Source organism: Dendrobates tinctorius, unplaced genomic scaffold (assembly GCF_039654945.1).
Source record: "Dendrobates tinctorius isolate UK_male_01 unplaced genomic scaffold, ASM3965494v1 ptg000015l, whole genome shotgun sequence".
Taxonomy (NCBI): Eukaryota; Metazoa; Chordata; class Amphibia; order Anura; family Dendrobatidae; genus Dendrobates; species Dendrobates tinctorius.
In genome coordinates, this window is record NW_027361683.1 from 30823344 (window position 1) to 30831244 (window position 7901).

The window sequence follows — 7901 nt, forward strand, 5'->3', positions numbered from 1 at the left end:
TCAAACAGGATAGTATTATATGTTGGTTTATTATTTTGCAGAAGACGAGGACGTCGGGGATTAGGCGTTCAGTAAGTATGGTAAATTTAGATTCAATAAAGGTGTGTGTGATTATTCCAAATAAAGAACTTTGGGTCTGTGTTTTTATACAATGTCACTATGGAGTTACTCTCCATTTCTACCCTGGGGGCTTGATATCACCTGACAATACAAAGGTGACATCAACCCCACAAATATGAACCCCTCTTTCCACCGCTATAGGGCAAGTGGGGAGAGTAAGGCTAAGTGCCTGAATTGGCACATCTATAAGATGTGCCATTTCTGGGGCGGCTGAGAGCTCATGTTTTTAGCCTGTGGGGGTGCCAATATCCATGGCCCCTTCCCAGGCTATTAATATCAGTCAGCAGCTGTCTGCCAAGCTTTTGCTGGTTCGATTTTATAGGGGGACCCCATATCAATTTTTTTCTGGGGTTCCCCTGTAAACTGGCCAATAAAGACTAAACAAACAGCTGTGAGCTGATATTAATAGCCTGGGAACTTTTATGCCTATTGGCTCCTTCCCAAAATATTAACTTCAGCCGTCGGCTTTCCCTCTGCTGGTTATGAAAATTATGCAGGAGCACACGCAATTTTTTTTCTTATTTTTTTTGAAAAATAAACAGATATTGCGTTTCACGGAGATTTCTGACAGTTGCTGTTTTGTTACAGCATATGTAGGTTAATTGTGTTAATGCTCCCACATAGGCTAGTGACTGTGCATGTGTGTGTGCGTTTTTAACTGTTTATGTACCGTTTTAATAATGACACCTGTTCATTACTAAACATCAGGCCTGGCATATTATATATATATATATATATATATATATATATACACTGCTCAAAAAAATAAAGGGAACATTTAAACAACAAAATATAACTCCAAGTAAATCAAACTTCTGTGAAATCAAACTGTCCACTTAGGAAGCAACACTGATTGACAATCAATTTCACATGCTGTTGTGCAAATGGAATAGACAACAGATGGAAATTATTGGCAATTATCAAGACACCCTCAATAAAGGAGTGGTTCTGCAGGTGGGGACCACAGACCACATCTTAGTACCAATGCTTTCTGGCTGATGTTTTGGTCACTTTTGAATATTGGTTGTGCTTTCACACTCTTGGTAGCATGAGACGGACTCTACAACCCACACAAGTGGCTAAGGTAGTGCAGCTCATCCAGGATGGCACAGCAAAGCGAGCTGTGGCAAGAAGGTTTGCTGTGTCTGTCATAGTAGTGTCCAGAGGCTGGAGATGCTACCAGGAGACAGGCCAATACACTAGGAGATGTGGAGGGGGCCGTAGGAGGGCAACAACCCATCAGCAGGACCGCTACCTCAGCCTTTGTGCAAGGAGGAACAGGAGGAGCACTGCCAGAGCCCTGCAAAATGACTTCCAGCAGGCCACAACTGTGCATGTGTCTGCACAAACAATTAGAAACCGACTCCATGAGGATGGTCTGAGTGCCCGACGTCCACAGATGGGAGTTGTGCTCTATAATGGCACTCAAATTGGCTCATACAGTGTAAAACGGCACCTACAATTTATGAGTACCCCCAGAGGTGTTCCTACAATGTATGAGGTGCCACCACATTAGCCTCTTAACTGTATAATGGCCCCCGCATTAGCCCCCAAACCATATTATGACAGAGCGTCTTTGTGGACCTTAGGAAGGAGATAGAAAGTTGGCATTTTAGGGAACCTGACTGTCAGTCCCTCCAACACACTCTTATCTATGGTACCATCCTCAACAGCCCTAGAAAGGATCTCCTGTAACTGAGACGAAAAGGAGGTTTCTCAGTTGGCGGCAATGGCGGATCTTAATAGGGGCGGATGGGGCGGTCGCCCCGGGCCCAAGGTTTTTTGGGGGCCCAGGGGCAGGGGTGGGCTGGGCCGGGTGGCAGAGAGGCAAATGCCCCCCGGACCGCTCCCCAGCACCTATACAGGGCCGGCCGTGCCCTGTGCTGTGACACCGCCGGCAGCAGACAGCCGCCCGCGTCACATTCTATGAGGGGCCGGGAGCTGTGCACGGCCGTCACCTTGACGGCTGCTCAGCTCCGGCTGTACTTCCGGGTCAGATGTCGGGCGTGCGCGATGACGTCATCGTGCACGCGCCGACATGTCCCGGAGGATGCTGAAAGCAGAGGCGCTGCTGGGGAGCGAGCCGGCTGTGAGGTAAGTATGGGGAACTTTTTTTATTTTTTTTTATTTATAAAATGAATTAAATGGGGGAGGGGGTGAGTGGGGGCTGTACACAATGAAGGGGGGGTGACTGGGGTCTGTATATGATGAAGGGGGGGTGACTGGGGGCTGTATATGATGAATGGGGGGTGACTGGGGGCTGTATATGATGAAGGGGGGTGACTGGGGGCTGTATATGATGAAGGGGGGGTGACTGGGGGCTGTATATGATGAAGGGGGGGTGACTGGGGGCTGTATATGATGAAGGGGGGTGACTGGGGGCTGTATATGATGAAGGGGGGGTGACTGGGGGCTGTATATGATGAAGGGGGGTGACTGGGGGCTGTATATGATGAAGGGGGGTGACTGGGGCCTGTATATAATGAAGGGGGTGACTGGGGGCTGTATATGATGACGGGGGGGTGACAGTGGGCTGTATATGATGACGGGGGGTGACTGGGGGCTGTATATGATGACGGGGGGGTGACTGGGGCCTGTATATGATGAAGGGGGGTGACTGGGGCTGTATATGATGACGGGGGGGTGACTGGGGGCTGTATATGATGACGGGGGGGTTACTGGGGGCTGTATATGATGAAGGGGGTGAATGGGGTTGTACAGGATGAAGGGGGTGAGTGGGGGCTTCACAGGATGAAGGGGGGATGAGTGGGGGCTTCACATGATGAAGGGGGGTGAGTGGGGCTGCACATGATGAAGGGGGGGTGAGTGGGGCTGCATATGATGAAGGGGGGTGAGTGGGGCTGCATATGATGAAGGGGGGGTGAGTGGGGTTGCACATGATGAAGTGGGGGATAAGTGGGGCTGCACATGATGAAGTGGGGGATAAGGGGGACTGCACATGATGAATTAAGGGGTAAGTGGGACTGCACATGATGAATTAAGGAGTAAGTGGGACTGCACATGATGAATTAAGGGGTAAGTGGGACTGCACATGATGAATTAAGGGGTAAGTGGGACTGCACATGATGAATTTGGGGTAAGGGGAACTGCACATGATGAATTAAGGGGTAAGTGGGACTGAACATGATGAATTGGGGGTAAGAGGGACTGCACATGATGAATTGGGGGTAAGGGGGACTGCACATGATGAATTGGGGGTAAGGGGGACTGCACATGATGAATTGGGGGTAAGGGGCACTGCACATGATGAATTGGGGGTAAGGGGCACTGCACATGAAGTGGGGGTAAGGGGGACTGCACATGATGTGGGGGTAAAATTAACTGCACATGATGATGGGGGAGTGGGGCTGCACATGAAGTTGGGGGGGAAGGGGACTGCACATGATGAAATGGAAGGGGGGATAAGGGGCTGCAAATGATGAAGCGGCACTGCAGATGAAGTGAGTGGGTGATAGGGGACTGCAATGGATGAAGTAAGGGGATTTCAAATTAAAGTGGGGACATTAAAGTGGATCCCCTATGGCCAGGATCACGTTGGGCGATTTTGTGCGTATTGGCCGTAGGCCTACAGCTTATGTGCAACGTCTTTTTAGGCCATGTCCACACGTGGTGGAATGGTGGCGGTTTTTCCGTATGGACCCGCAGCAAACCAAGTGCTGCGGTCCGTACGGCTGTCAATTCCCGCACGGGGACCGCAGCGCTCATGTGGGAAGGGGGGTACAGGGGCCCAGGTGTTATGAACAGCCCATAGTCCACTTAATCCGCCACTGGTTGGCGGAATGCCTCTTTCTTGTATTTGTCACATGGCCAGATCACAATGTTCCCCCCCTTATCATAGTGCAATTTTGATCATTTTGATCCATCAATCTGTTGTTATTCTTTTATGATGATGTGTCATTGGTGTTTTTGCTGTTACATTATGCCATATGTGTCACTGATTTAATACCGCTGCGGTTTGCATGCAGTGCGTGTGTTCATCTGGCTTCTGCCCCGGTGCGGCATCTTTTTTACCTCCGCCACATGACCGGGGTGTTCGGGACCTGGTCCCGCCCCCCGTACACATGAAAAATATATATCAAGTGGGCTCCATCATTAGATTAATTAGAGAAATAATAGGGGATCACTAAATGCATGTGACATATCAAAGCAATGAAGAAAAAGAGAACATGCATATACCGTAATTAGGATCACCACACCAAATGACCAGAAATATATCAAATTTATTGTATGCAAAACAAAGTTAGACACAACACACAGTTAAAAGCACTTAAAAAATGCATTGAAACAAGACAGACATAGTCCAGTCAATACAAGACATTAAACAACCACTGATGTAAAAAACCATATAGCATATAATCATGCTGCTGATATAACCTCACAGGATGCCAATACATTTAATACCATAATGAGGAAAAGATGGGAGCATTTAAATATTATTGACCCACAAAGGATTAATCATGCTGGATCCCAGGCTTATTTATCCTTGATATAAAAGGGGAAAAAAAAAACCATTTTGAGAAGACTTCACTGGCCTAAGTTGAATAGAGTGGACTAATACATCACCACAGGTCGGTCAGTCAGGATAAGGCCGGTTTCACATTTGCGCTTCAGGGCGCAGCGACGGCCTGCGCATGGCCGCCGCTAAGCCCCGCCCCCTGCCAGCGCCAAACGCAAGCCTGTTGCAATTTGGTTGCGCTCGGCACACCATAAAAAGGACGCAGGCGCCGCCAAACGCATACTGCGCACGGCCTGCGTCCTCAGTGATAAACATAGGGGACGCATGACGCATGCAGCGTCATGCGCCCGGAGGCGGAGCTACCGGTGGAGGCACGGCAGGGGGTGGGGCTTAGCGGTGGCGGGGCGCAGGCCGTCGCTGCGCCCTGAAGCGCAAATGTGAAACCGGCCTAAGAGCATAGTCACCCAGTCATGTGGGAAGCAGTCGGGCAGCCAAAGTGGTGTGAGAATAACCCACGCGTTCCGACACCTAAAGTGCTTTTTTCAAGGTGAGCTGTGTCTAATGCTGTCAAGATCGGCTATTTAAACATGAATCATTAATTAGAAATAGTTACCAGCTGGCGGCCGAAGGCAGGAAAACAGCCGACGGCATTGCAATCGCGCATATTTTGAGTCACCCGGAAGTGTTCATAGGCAAAGGTAAAGCATAGACTGCGCCTGCGCGCCCACAGCATAAGGCGCTAGATGTTTACAATGACGGGCAGTATGGAAACCGAAAGTATCCAGATCCAGGACTTGCTTAATACTGCGCTTGCGCAAAGTCGTATGCTTACACAGGGAGGCTGATTGTAGTGCGCTTGCACATCCATACCGTGAGGTATACAATAGCACACAATATATTGCCTGGACATGACCAAGTGCACATCGCGGTCCATACTGTGCCTATATGCCTGCGACATAAAACACTAGTTTTTCGCGATAGCACACAATGTGGCACTAAGAAGTACTTTATGTGACGTTTTTCGGAAAAGGACGTCCGAGAGTGGACCCTCTGGGTCGCGGATCTGGAGCCCCGGGGGTCGAGCGCCCCAGGTGAAGACCGACCCCTATACAGGGATCGTTTGGGGCAAGACCACCGAGGACAGAACCGCGACAGCCGGAACCAGGAAGGGGCGGCTCAAGGACAAGAGGCGCCCGTAGGCAGGAGTACTGGACTGAGAGGTAGAGGACCTAACAGGACTACTGGATGGGTAGACAGACAGGGAGCAGGTACTAGAGGGGAGAGGACCGGGAGGAAGCACACAAGGGGTACCAGAAGGGAGAACAGAGAGGTCATGCGGGGTGAACAAACACAGGGAACAAGGATGCAGAGCGAGGCTGGAAGCCAAGGGGAAGACAGACGGGAAACAGGCGGCACTATAGGAACCGGAAGGGGGCCAAAGCGCAGCGTGGCGAGCGCACAGCAACTCTCAGGCGTCCTCTCAATAGAGAGCGCGCCAGAAATACCCTAGGGTCCGGAAGCGGGCGGTACGTGCCGCCCCCGGCGCCACCCCCCGTAGGCGGAAGAGGGGACGCTGGTGCGCGCGCGCGCCCTAAGGAAGGAGCGCGGCGCCGTCACAGGAGGGGAGGCAGAGCGTGGGAGCGCGCCGCGGCGAGGACGCCGGTAGGAGGAGGTGGCGGCGGTCGCCGCTGGAGGAGGGGCGGGAGCGGGTGCAGCCGTGACCGCCGACATGACAGTACCCCCCTCTTTACATCCCCCCTTTCTGAGATTGGCCAGAAACTTTTTTAGTATTAGAGGAGCGTTGATATTCTTTTGAGGCTCCCAAGACCTTTCCTCAGGACCAAATCCCTTCCACTCAATGAGAAAGAAAGTCTTCCCCCTGACTCTCTTCATGGCTAAAATATCTTTTACTTCAAAGATGTCATCCGACCCAATAGGTAAAGGAGGGGCAACGAAAACCGGTTGGAACCGATTCAGAACTACAGGTTTCAAGAGCGAGACGTGAAAGGCGTTAGGGACCCGGAGTGAAGCCGGCAACCTCAGTTTGTAAGATACTTCATTGATGCGTTTTAGTACCTCAAAGGGACCGATGTAACGAGGACACAGCTTATAGGAAGGAACTTTCAGGCGGATGTGCTTGGTTGAGAGCCAGACCTTATCACCAGGGTGGTACGGGGGAAGGTCCCTCCGTCTCTTGTCTGCATGTCTTTTGATTCGGGCACTGGTCTTCACCAGAGCCTCTCTGGTCTCCTTCCAAATATTCGAAAATTCTGTGGCGAGGGCATCAGCTGCGGGAACTCCTGAAGAGGCGACAAAGGGTAGTGGAACACCAGGATTGCGACCAGAAACCACAAAGAACGGAGTTTTGGTGGTCGACTCACTGGGGTGGTTATTATGGGCGAATTCAGCCCAGGGTAGAAGAGAGACCCAATTATCCTGGTGGGCGTTGGAGAAGTGGCGCAGGTAAGTCGTTAGGTCCTGGTTAATCCGTTCTACCTGCCCATTGGTCTGAGGGTGATAGGCGGAGGAGAAGTCGAGGGACGTACCCATAAGCTAACATAGAGCCCTCCAGAAGCGAGAAGTAAATTGGACCCCTCGATCAGACACAATCCGTAGGGGAAGACCATGCAACCTGAAGATCTGATGGATGAAGATCTCGGCCAACTTCGGAGCGGAGGGCAGCCCGGCCAGGGGGATAAAATGAGCCATCTTAGAGAAGCGGTCCGCCACGACTAAGATGGTGGTGCAACCAGCTGAGCAGGGCAAGTCGGTTATAAAGTCCATGGCAATTTGCTGCCAAGGGGCCTCCGGCACCGGCAACGGATGGAGAAGACCGGAGGGCAAAGTTCTTGGAACCTTGTTCTGCGCACAGGTTGAGCAAGAGGCAACAAAATCTGCCATGTCTTGGCGAAGGGTGGCCCACCAGTAATAACGTGAGAGAAGCGATAGAGTCTTCTTAGACCCCACGTGCCCCGCAACCTTGGAGGAGTGCCCCCAGCGCAACACCTCCAGACGTTTATTCTGAGGCACGAAGGTCTTGCCTGGAGGAGGAGTAGAAAAGTTCACCGGGGCCACGGTGATCACTTTGGCAGGCTCGATAATATACGAGGGGCTCTCGTCCTCTTCTGGCGACTGTAGAGATCTGGAAAGTGCATCTGCTTTGGTGTTCTTATTACCGGGCCGGAAGTGAAGCTGGAAGTCGAATCGAGAAAAATACAAGGCCCATCTGGCTTGTCTGGAATTGAGCCTTTGGGCGGACTGCAGATAGGCCAAATTCTTGTGGTCCGTGAAGATGGTAAAGGGG